Here is a 12,463-nt window from a genome sequence, read left to right on the forward strand (position 1 = left end):
TTTTCTGTTTTAAAAATCTTCCTTTTTTTTTTTTTTTTTTTTTTGCCATCACATGACTAAGGCGGCCATTATGCACGCTGAGCCGATTGTTTAGGCTTTGCAGATCTCGAAGGCTCAGTCCTGCTCATAGTTTTCGAGATTTATATCCGGCGAACGGATTTTCTTTCATTTTTTTTTTTTTACAAGATTGACCACTTGCGTTCAGCTCTGGCCTAAAGTTCTAGTCCACAGAATGGCTTCCTCCGAGCGGTGCTGGCAACATTCACACTGTAGAACACCGTGCAAGGATCTCTTAAAGGAGATAAAATGTTGCAAATTTTTAACATTCCAAGAGACTGAATCGACTTTTTTTTTTTATGTTTTGACTTTTTTCATTTATGGAGGAAGAAAAAAAAAAAAGTACTTTCTATATCCTGTGCTTGAAGCAAACAGGTCTTTGTAAGGTCGATGACTTGCTGGCCTGGATGGAAAAACACACACATAAGGGTACTATATTTTTCTTTTGTTGCTTGAATTAAGAATTTCTTGACTACAAGATAACTTTGTTTATCCGAGATGGTTTTGTTGTATGCAATGACATTGCAAAGTAGTTCAGCTGTATTGAAAGAGAGAGAGAGAATATATTTACGTGTGAACCTGAACTGATCAACTGAAGTTTCTGCAGTGCATCGAAGTCGCCATGATTTGTATTTTTTTGAAGTGAACTGAAATTCAGTTTTTTTTTTTTTTTTTTTTTTTTTCCCCCCTTACCAAGTCTCAAATTCGCCTTCTAACAGCCAGTGAATTAAACACCCTTTGACCCGCTCAAACCACAATTCCTCCGGTTTGTAACACCTTTTTGCCATCCAGACTGACGACCCAGTCGCCCATCACCGTCGCCGGCTGTCGAGTTTCTACCTGTTTCTTCAACTGAATAGCTTTTTTTTGATATATAGAATTTTAAAATTTCGGTAAAAGTAGATTTTGTAGAATGTAAACGAGTGTTCACTGCCTTTTGTGGAGCGTTCTTTAATTGTATAATTTCTGTGTGTACAACTGATTGCTTTGGGCTTTCAATACAGTATTCATATGAAGCAATAAATATTTATGTTATAAGAGACGGAGTACATTTTTATCAGATATATGCACCTGACAAAAAAAAATGGCTGAATCTTCTGTTTTTAAAAGGAGTGTAAGCTGATTAATCTTTGGTCATAGATGAGACTTAGTTTTTCACTCGGAATGTCAAAATGCCACTTTAAAGGAGTTTTTTGGCCGTATGGTGTCTAGGTACCTTCCAAGTCTCTACATTCTGCTGGGGGTTTTTTTGCAGCTCCTATAGACTTCCTTTTAAGACACAGTGCAATTATCCTTTGCCTAGAGCAGGGATGTCCAAACTGCGGCCCTCCAGCTGTGGTGGAACTACGAATCCCATGAGGCTTTGCAAGATTCTCACAGCCACAGACATGACTCCTGGAGAGAGATGCTTCATGGTATTTGTAGTTTCACTACAGCTGGAGGGCCGGAGTTTGGACATCCCTGGCCTAGATCTAAGCTAACCCACCCCCCCACAGATGCATATCTACCTGATCCCACTGCTGAGGTCTCCAGTGTGTACATCCAACACCACAAGTCTGTCTTCTGGACATGCCTGCCAATTGCAGCCCAATAGATGCCTATGAGGTCGTACTTTTTCCCCCCTTACCAAGTCTCAAATTCGCCTTCTAACAGCCAGTGAATTAAACACCCTTTGACCCGCTCAAAGCACAATTCCTGCGGTTTGTAACACCTTTTTGCCATCCAGACTGACGACCCAGTCGCCCATCACCGTCGCCGGCTGTCGAGTTTCTACCTGTTTCTTCAACTGAATAGCTTTTTTTTGATATATAGAATTTTAAAATTTCGGTAAAAGTAGATTTTGTAGAATGTAAACGAGTGTTCACTGCCTTTTGTGGAGCGTTCTTTAATTGTATAATTTCTGTGTGTACAACTGATTGCTTTGGGCTTTCAATACAGTATTCATATGAAGCAATAAATATTTATGTTATAAGAGACGGAGTACATTTTTATCAGATATATGCACCTGACAAAAAAAAATGGCTGAATCTTCTGTTTTTAAAAGGAGTGTAAGCTGATTAATCTTTGGTCATAGATGAGACTTAGTTTTTCACTCGGAATGTCAAAATGCCACTTTAAAGGAGTTTTTTGGCCGTATGGTGTCTAGGTACCTTCCAAGTCTCTACATTCTGCTGGGGGTTTTTTTGCAGCTCCTATAGACTTCCTTTTAAGACACAGTGCAATTATCCTTTGCCTAGAGCAGGGATGTCCAAACTGCGGCCCTCCAGCTGTGGTGGAACTACGAATCCCATGAGGCTTTGCAAGATTCTCACAGCCACAGACATGACTCCTGGAGAGAGATGCTTCATGGTATTTGTAGTTTCACTACAGCTGGAGGGCCGGAGTTTGGACATCCCTGGCCTAGATCTAAGCTAACCCACCCCCCCACAGATGCATATCTACCTGATCCCACTGCTGAGGTCTCCAGTGTGTACATCCAACACCACAAGTCTGTCTTCTGGACATGCCTGCCAATTGCAGCCCAATAGATGCCTATGAGGTCGTCTCTTGCCTGGAAACAGGTACATGGGAATCTGAGGGGCTACAATGCACAGGCAGAGCCAGGAGAGTAAGACTTTAGGCATGGGATGTTGTAAAAGCACCGGCAGTTACTGCTTTTGACTCTAGGTAAGAAGGCGGCGGGAGGGGGTTCGTTTTGGGGAAGGGGATGAAAAGGATAGGCGCACTTTGTTTTAAAGTTCACTTGCCCTTTTAAGGTGACCCTCCTTGTAGGCCCATAGATGGCAGAGTATATGGGTATTTAAAAACCAACTCCAGACTGTCCATGTGGTCAGTGTAAAATCCCCCCCCCCCACTCATCCCAAAGACATTTTAATATCTTTTCCAGAATTCTTTAGGCTGGTCATGTAATGTTGTGGGGTGCTGTAAAAAACAAATGGAACCTGTGCTATAACTAAATACCCCCCGCCGCTCCCTCAGCAGTACTTCAACTTCTGCACCTTTTCAATGTTACCAAACTCAAAGGGGGCATTTGCCGCCTTTTGGTTTTGAAAGCTCTGAATGTCTTAAATCAGGTCTAGAAATTCCACATTGAATGCACAATCTTTTATTGCTTCCCTTCACCTGGGAGACTTTCTGAATTCTGTGGACATCAAGGATGTTTTTTCTGTGAAGACCCTATACTACCAGTTTGTGGCCCTGCTCTTCAGCTTCTTATCAGCACCTTCGGTATTGTCCAAGGTGCTGGCACCACAATTGGCCCTGCTGTGCTCTTGTGGGATACTTGGCCAACCACCTCTTGAGGGAACAGTAAGTTTGAAAGCTGATTCTAAATGTAGTCGGTGGTGTATATCACCAATGATGCACTATGGCAGTGGTGTGTATATGTACCTGTTATTCACGGAGTAACTCGAAGTCTTGCTGGGGCAAGAGGTAGAGCGGATCTTGTCCTGGGCAGAACTTTATGTTCTAGCCTTGTTCTCTGTATAAATTGCAGGTGTAGACAAGTGGCAAGCAGATTTCCTCAGCTACCAGCACCACTGGGGAGTGGTCCCTTCACCCGGAAATGTTTCAGGACCTGTGTTGCAGCTGACGAATGTTGGTTGTGGACCTCCTGGTTCAATTTGAACAGGTTTGTCTCCAGGTGCAGGGATCCTGTAGAGGAAGCAGTGGATGCTCTGGTGGCTCCCTGGGATCAGTATACCCTGATTTTAAACCATTCCTTTGAAACCTCTTCCTCATCTGCTTCACAGAATTAAGATGAAGGGCATTCCCGCAATGCTTTTTTGCTCACCGGGTAAGATTCCTGGCAGATGGTTTGTGGGCTCTGCCAGAACGTCTGGATCTTCTGTCCCAAGGACAAATTTGCCATCCTGCTTCATGGTCCCTGGCTTTAATGGAGTGGTTGTCATCCCTACAATGCTAAAGGCTAGCAAGTCTGCTTCTTGCAAGGTCTAACATTGGAGATGGAGGGCACACTTCACTTGTGAGTCTCAGGGGTTCCACCCCAGGAGTTTCTTTGTAGGTCCACTCTTCCTGCAGATGCATCTGGACCAGTGTTTGGCCCCCAGCACTATCAGTCAGGTTTCTACCCTTTGTCTTCTGTGTCACGTTCCATTGGCCTCTCACTCTTTGAAAAAGACTTGTACAGGGAGTTTCGCATGTAGCACACCATTTGTTCCCCTGTGGGATCTGAATCTCATTCACTCTGTGCTTCAAAAACTATTTGAAGCCATTAGAGCAGGGGTGTCGAACTCCATTTAATCGAGGGCCGCATCAACATTATGGTTGCCCTCAAAGGGCCTGTGGGACTATATAAATGTATCTAATCTTTATCATAATTGCCTCTGCGTTCGATGATCACTGCGTTTTAGTAATAACTTATTACCTAGATCTGAAAGTAGAAGTCTAGGAAATGGCCTGGTAGGCCTGATTCGGACCCTGGGCCTTGAGTTTGACATGTGCATTAGAGACATTCCTTTCCGTTCACCCACAAGGTAGTTTTCCTTGTAGCCATCACGTGCTGGGCCTGTGTCTGAGCGAGTGGCCCTAGCCTGCAAGGAATCCTATTTTTTTTAAAAATAAAAGAACTTGCTTAAGGTGGTGTCTGTCTTTTACCTCAACCACGACCCTGTTCTTCCACCCCTCTGGCTCCAGTTCATCAAAAGGATATTCACCTCCCTTGTCTGGATTATCTTCTGGCTGTGAGCCTCTTATCTCCTGGCCAATGCTTCTTTCAGGAAGACGGATTTCCTTTCTGGGTGGCCCTTGTAAGGGTGCACAGATTTCATGTTCCACCATCTCGAAGTGGCACAGAAAGACCATCACTGAACTGTATGGTCTCCTGAATGATTGAGTTCCACCTGGTCCTGTCAAGGCGCACGCTAACGGATCTGCAGTTGTGGCTTATCGGCAAGCAACCGTTTCCCAGGATTGCAAAGGCCGACATCTGGTCTATTCTCACGTTGTCGAAGTTCTACCAGGTGGAGGTTTCAACATCATCCAATGCCAGCTTCGGACACAAGGTCCTTCAGACAGCTCTTTGAGCTGCAGACGGTCCCTATTTTTTTTTTCTCGATCCTGTTTAGTATTGTTTGCAGTTTTGCCCACCCCTCAGTTGGACTGTTTTGGGAGGTCCCAAAGATTAAACGTTCTTGTGTCGCTCAATGGACAAGAAACCAGGATTTTTGCACTCTGTGAAATCCTTGTCTTGGAGTCCATTGATGGACACAAGTCCCACCCCTCTGTGTTCATGATCTTGCTCTTGGTACTCTTGCTGCAAAAGCCAAGACATTCTGGTAATAGGGTGGGTTATTCGGTTTGCCAGTGTCCAATAGAAGAGCGTATAACTGGAAGGTTAAAGACTTCCTGACTTCCTGTGCACCTCAATGAACTTCAAGAAAAGGATTTTATAGTGTGATTTCATGTTCAACCTGTATGTGTGTTTGATCCAGAGAAAGAAAAAACCTTCATGTATAGATCAATTTGTTGTGAGAGGGTAAAAAAAAAAAAGTCCTTTCTAACCGCTAAGCTATTGGGTAAATCTCTGGATTTTTATGACTCCCAGCATCATTTGTCCCCCCATTCTCTGAGGCCAGCCTGTCATGGACCTTAATCCTCCTGTCCCATCGCACTCCTGACCGGACAAAAACCCAAATCCAACTGGGTGGGTGCAGTGGTGACAACGGATGCCTCTGTGAAATGTAGATAGATGAAAGTAGTCACTCGTACTCCATGATATTAAAGTCAATGCTGTTTATTGACTGAGATAACACACATCTCCTTAGCGACGTTTCGAGACCATGCAGCCCCGTCCTCAGGCAAACAGAGAGTCATGGACCTCTCTCACCCTGTGACTGGACAGTGAAAGAGAAGCAGCACAGTGAATAGCTCATCTTTCTGTCATTTTGCCCTCTGCTCCTATTAGCATGCTCCTTGTCGGCACATGTGATTAGCTCCTTGTGCTGAGTTTCCTCTCACACACAGAGCTCAGCTGTATAGGCACTTCAAGAGGCTGATAAGTCAAATTCAGCTATTTACACTAAATGCATTGACAAAAAACAAATGTGATTCTCCATTAGGTAATACGGAACAGCATTAATTTATGCAATTGATTTAAATACAATTAATTGCATCAATTAATTTATTTAATACTTCCTGGAGGGTGTTATCGGTCAGAAATCATCGAGAAAAGCTAATTTCTCATTCCTATGAGTCACATTTATATAACATTCAACCACAATAGCCTTCGTTTCTTCCATCTGCTTCTGTTGCTGAATGTCGCCCCCTCATGGTTATTGCAGGTCATTGCCGAGACCGATCACACTCGGACTGATTTTGTCCATCTCGCAGCCCTAGTTAGCAGGGGACTACGAGAGACCCACCTAAACAATCCAATTTATATCCTTTCAGGTAGACCCTTGCACTACATCGTTGTATGTCATTCTAAAGAAAACCTGATTATTTTTCAGTCGGTGGCTCAGCACATTCTGCATTATGACTGCCTTCGGTATTCTAGTGAAAATGGTCTGAATGTCGCTGGTTTTTAAGCCATGAAAATACAAGTGGAACAGTTCATGGGGTGTTCTATGTGCATGCAGCAAAACCTATTGATCTATTCATTTTTGTGCTTTACATTCAAAGGGAATTTCTCTTTTGGTCACCCAAAAGTAATATGTAAAGCTGGCCATACATCTACAGATTTTCTATGGTCAGATGGAAAAAGTGCAACAGATTCCTCCATCTATGCTAAACTGTATGGATGGAGAAATCTCTCACTGGGCCAAGCTTCAGTATCTTGCTAGTCGGCCCCGCTGGCTCTCAAAATACATGAACAGTGCCTGTATCCAATCAGATTGTTCAGGTATTTGGAGAGCCAGCGGGGCCGACCAGCAAGATACTGAAGCTTGGGCCAGTGGGAGATTCCTCCATCCAGCCCTCATTTCCTCTCTGGGCGGTGGTCGTGAATTTTTAGGGAATGGCGGAAAGAGACATACTGCGGGACCAGTGGTGTGCGGGGCTGACCATGCAAGCTGGAGGGGAAGGGCAAGGGCTGTAGGCTCTTGTCTTGACCTGGCACAGGGAGGGACTCAGTAATGCAAGCCAAAAGGGAGGGGATGTAGAGGCTTGTCTTCACCAAGCACAGCGCAGGGCCAACAAAGCAAGTCAGAGACTGTAGAGGCTTGTCTTTCCTTGTCACAGCGCAGGGCCAACAACGCCAGCCAGAGGGACTGTAGAGGCCTCTCTTGACCAGGCACAGTGTAGGGCCGACAATGGAAGCTGGATTGGAGGGACTGGAGGGGCTTGTCTTCACTTTATCCAGCTCAGGGGCCACAATGCAAGCCGGAAGGGAGGGGAAATAGGAGCTTGTTTTGACCTGGCACCAGAGCAGGGCGCACAGCTCAAGCCGAAGGAAAGGGGCTGTAGGGGTTTGTCTTGACTTGGCACTTCGCAGGGCTAAGAAGGTGAGCCAGAGGGGTTGTAGGGGCTTGTCTTCTCTTGTAAACAGTGCAGGGCCTGCAACGCAAGCAAGAGGGGAGGGGATATAGGAGCTTGTCTTCTCCTGGCACAGACCAGGGCTGACAACTCAAGCGGGAGGGTAGGGGCTGTAAGGGCTTGTCTTGGCTTGGCACAGTGCAGGACCAACAACACAAGCCGGAGGGAAGGGGCTGTAGGGTCTAGTCTCTTGTCACAACACAGGGCCAGCAACGCAAGTCAGAAAGGAGGAGCTGTTGGGGCTTGTCTTCCCCTGGCATAACGCAGGGCCAATAGCAGCTTTTAGCACAATCTCAATAGCAGCTAGAAAGTGTCGTCAGCTGTCGACACTGGTAATATAACACACACCAGGAAACTTGCCGGATCAATATGTATTTGTGAAATGATATGAAAAGAATTCACCAAGGTCATGATATCTGCACCTATTTCTGGTAGGATACTATGCACACACAGATGTTTATTTTTGTTGGGAGAAACACTTTAATTATAGGTTCAACCTGGTCATTTGAGTCAGCCCCTGGCTTCTTATGTCTTCGATATGCTAATAGTAAGAGCTCCCTACCATAATCCCTGGGTACCTGTCCACCTATTCCCACCCATCTCTGTGTTTACTGACTCAACCTGTTACATTTTGCATAATATGAAAGAAGTAAAACCCAGCAGGGATGGTGAGAGCCCCTCATAATGGGCAAAGCAAGTGTGCAGACCCGAAAACGCAGCATAGTCATCTTGCCATGACTCCCTGAGAGGCAGAAGAAATTGGCAAGTGGGCTAACTCTCCAATTTTGGACGAAACTGATGCTTAAAAGTGATTTCCAGTAAACAAAACAAAAAAATAATTAAAAGATAAAGTAAAAAAGTGCAGTTTTTGCTGCAATGCGTAACTTTATTGTGGAGCTGCCCACTGCACTACTTCTTTTCTGCCACAAGATGTCCTCGGTGATCCATGTTGAAAGATGGTTCAACCCCCTTCCTCTGTGCTGAGGATGTCTTGGACCAGCCCCCAGCCTATAACTGGACCATGATTGAGAAGCAGCACTGTGATGAGCTTATCTCTCTGTCACTGTGATCCCTCCTCATATAAGCATGTTCCTTGTCAGCTGGGGTCCCTGAGCTCAGCTGTACAGGGACCGCAAGAAACTGATACCAAGCCAAATTCAGATACTTACAATACTTGCATTTTAAAAGATACATATAATGATTTATTAATTAATACAGAGCTGCATTGATGTGTTTTTATTATTGTATGTCTAGAGTTCAGCCTTAATGCCTAAAGGGGGTTTGGGTCAGCTCTGTGACTACTCTGGTTGGCCTATGCTGACCAAGAACACAGTAAAATGCTGGGAGCTGCATGCATGGACTATGCATAAAGGTGCCCATACACCTGCCGATTATCGTACGATAATCGGCAGGTGTATGGAAGGCCAGCGTACGATTGTCGGCGGGGTTGTGGCCTGCTCGTAAGACACAGCGCACACTGCCCGTTCAGCATTGCAGTCATCGGAAGCCCGCCCCTCAGCGTGGCGGGCTTGCGATGATCGCTTGTACGGACTGCCTGTCCAAGATGGGCAGATCGTACGTTTTTTTAATTACCTTACAATCATCGCAAGACTAAAGTCTTGCGATGGTTGTAAGGTGTATGGGCACCTTTAGGGATCAATGTCACTGGACAGTGTAATGTTTATGATTCAGTTATAGACAGCAAAGCTTATTGAAGTGAGACAATGGGGCATTCTGTAACCCAGATCCTAACTGATCTCACTTCTGTAAACTGATCGCTTGTCGTGGGTTACTGCACTTTAAACATCAGGCATGCCCTGGGTTCTGCCTCATGGGACAAGCATGGAAGGTTTCAATGATTAAACTGCACATAGTTGTCTGTGTTTCATCATCATAATAGGTTTAAATGCGCTGCATTGCATATTTGCTGTTTCCAAGGATACCTCCGGTCAAACGTTCACAACCAGAAAATTGTTTTATAGCTCCTCTGTGCAAACGAGAGTGAAAACCTTACATAATGTGTGTTTATGCATATTTTTATAGGCTTTGGAGTGTTTTTAATTATAAAAGGAGAAACTGAAGCATGAAGAGTCCTAGAGCCTCAGAGGCTGACCAAAGGGGCGGGGGGACATTGTAACCTTAAAGGAGAACTACGGTATGAGGTGAGTGCTTTTCACTCACCTCATAGTTCTAGCCGACCTGTGACAATGAGACTGCTACAGCTCGCGGTATACTGAGCTTAGGGTAACGGGAGGACGCTAGTTTGTGTCCTCCCGTTACCCTAAGGAGAACTATGGGAAAAAGCCTTAACCCCATAGTTCTCCTTTATGGGGTCACCCTAAGCTCAGTATACCGCGAGCTACAGCTCGTGGTATACTGAGACGCCGCACCTGGAGCGGATCCCGACTTAGATGACGGGATCCGCCCAGCTGCGTGAGTGACAGCTGGCTCTGCCTATCTAGAGGCAGAGCCAGCTGTACCCGCCCCCCTCCCCTGTCCGTTCCGCCAGTCAGCCCTGGCAGATCGGAGCGGGGAGAGGGGAATCCAGCCCCTCCCCCTGTCACGGCAGAGAGCCGTGACAGGATCGAGAGGTGAGGGAGCCCGGTATGTTTTCCCTCACCTCCCGATCTACTGAGCCGACCTGTGACAGTCTCATTGTCACAGGTCGGCTAGAACTATGAGGTGAGTGGAAATCACTCATGTCATAGTTCTCCTTTAAGGCCCATATCACACTATCAATCCTGCTATTGGCTCCCACTTCCAACTCGCCAGCCACAGGAGTGCTAAGAGAGACTCACATGCAACTACAGGGCTGCGTCGCCGTCTCCCACACCAGTGAGTTGTCTTTCTGTTCCTGCTCTCAATGGTGAGCGAGATTCTGCAGGACATCAGCCAGTCAGGGAGCATTCCCAGTGGAGCAGATAAGTATTCTCTTCTAATGAACATGTTCCTGGTGAGTTGCTGGATCGCTACATGGACAGTGTCCCTTCCATGCAATAAATAACAGGACATCCTATATGTATAATCTATAGAGGGCACATGATTCATTTTGGGGGAAGTATTGCAGTCTAATGCCCCCCATGACACCATTCTAGACACTAAAGGCCAATCTCCACCTAAGACCAACATGGAATTTGCAACTAGGGTTGCCCTGGACAGTCCGGGCTTTGAGTCCTGTAACATTTTGTGTCTGGGTTTCAGCTGGCCTGAAACCCGGACACGAAATGTTACAATGCCAGATGGACAATCACGGGTCCTGGTGTTCCAACCTGAGTGCATGGAGGAGGCACAGGACATGGAGGGACGATGAAACTCAGGGACCAAGGAGTTGTCTGAAATACAGGGTGCAGATAAGTCTTGGAGGGCACAGGGGTTCTGCTTCAGGCAGATGTGTTGCTTACTATCTCTCCTCGCTCTCTCTCCTGGCTGTCTCTCCTCGCTCTCTCTCCTGGCTGTCTCGCCTCACTCTCTCTCCTCGCTGTATCTCCTTGCTGTCTCATCACTCTCCCTCCTGGCTGTCTCTCCTGGCTGTCTCATCACTCTCCCTCCTGGCTGTCTCTCCTCGCTCTCTCTCCTGGCTGTTGCTTCTCGCTCTTCCTCCTGGCTGTCTCTTCTAGCTCTCTCTCCTGGCTGTCTCTCCTCGCACTCCCTCCTGGCTGTCACTCATCGCTCTCCCTCCTGACTGTCTCTTCTTGCTCCCTCTCCTGGCTGTCTCTCCCCGCTCTCCCTCCTGGCTGTCACACTCTCCCTCCTGGCTGTCACACTCTCCCTCCTGGCTGTCTCTCCTCGCTCTCTCTGCTGGCTGTCTCTCCTAGCTGTCTCTCCAGCGCTCCCCTTTGGCTGTCTCTCCTCGCTCTCCCCCCTGGTTGTCTCTCCTCGCTCTCTCTGTTGGCTGTGTCTCCTCGCTCTCTCTCCTAGCTGTCTCTCCAGCGCTCCCCTTTGGCTGTCTCTCCTCGCTCTCCCTCCTGGCTGTCACTCATCGCTCTCCCTCCTGACTGTCTCTACACGCTCTCCCTCCTGGCTGTCACACTCTCCCTCCTGGCTGTCTCCCCTCGCTCTCTCTGCTGGCTGTCTCTCCTAGAGTTGGCCAGGGGAGCTAGATCTCACCTAAACACAGGCGAAGCCTATTGTTCATTTTTAACATTAACCATCAAATTATCATCAGTGCTCAAAGCCTAGAGGTAGCTTCAAAAGTAAATACAAATTTGGGATGTGTACGGCTTTGTTCACACCTGTGTCTGTGAAGGTTCTCATTGATCCAGGTCATGATGTAGCAAGTAGCAGTTAGTTACATTCAACTGGACTTGTTCTGTAATGTTGAAGTCGCTTTGTATCTTCCCCAAGCCACTTCATTCATTCTGATGAGGGTTGAGTTGTGAGATCAGAACTGATGAGTCCTGATCTCACGTTTGGTTTACTAATTTGTATTGGGATTGTAGTCCATCACAGGAGCGAGCTTGGAGCGGTGACTACTTTACAACACACACAGGGACCATGGGGAACAAAAGTAGCCCCCCTCCAGAAGGAAGGACAGTGTCCGCACCAATTCAGAGATGATTTGAGGGTCTACAGCCGAGTGACACACAAATAAGATACATTGTTGTTAATAGTTCAGGTACGTGAATGTATATTTAAGATTTAAAGTGATATTAAAACTTTAGGGTTTTTTTTTATTTTTTCCGTGGGAGGCCGTCTTTATTGCAGATCTTTTTTAAAAACAAAATTCTCAATTTCTTGTTGTCTAGTGGCTCCCCGCATCCTCTCCCCTCGCGCCCCTGCACAGGTGCTGTGAAGGCGTCCGTGCTTGTGCGTTCCAAGCCGTGCCCGCAGAAGCTGTGTGCGTCCATAGACACACACAGCCCTGCGGCAGGTCACGTCCATCCTCTCCGCCCAACAGTTTGACTGACGGCAG

The 12,463-nt window shown here is 46.5% G+C and overlaps 1 long non-coding RNA gene across 1 annotated transcript; it reads left to right on the top strand.

Moving 5' to 3' along the window:
* Positions 1-206: 206 nt before the first annotated feature.
* Positions 207-12,267, top strand: LOC108788234. Its single transcript, XR_001941324.1, has 3 exons — positions 207-358; positions 9,981-9,984; positions 12,256-12,267. It is a non-coding gene; the product is annotated as an uncharacterized LOC108788234 (long non-coding RNA).
* Positions 12,268-12,463: the final 196 nt, after the last annotated feature.

Source organism: Nanorana parkeri, unplaced genomic scaffold (assembly GCF_000935625.1).
Source record: "Nanorana parkeri isolate BGI_ZX_2015 unplaced genomic scaffold, ASM93562v1 scaffold314, whole genome shotgun sequence".
Taxonomy (NCBI): Eukaryota; Metazoa; Chordata; class Amphibia; order Anura; family Dicroglossidae; genus Nanorana; species Nanorana parkeri.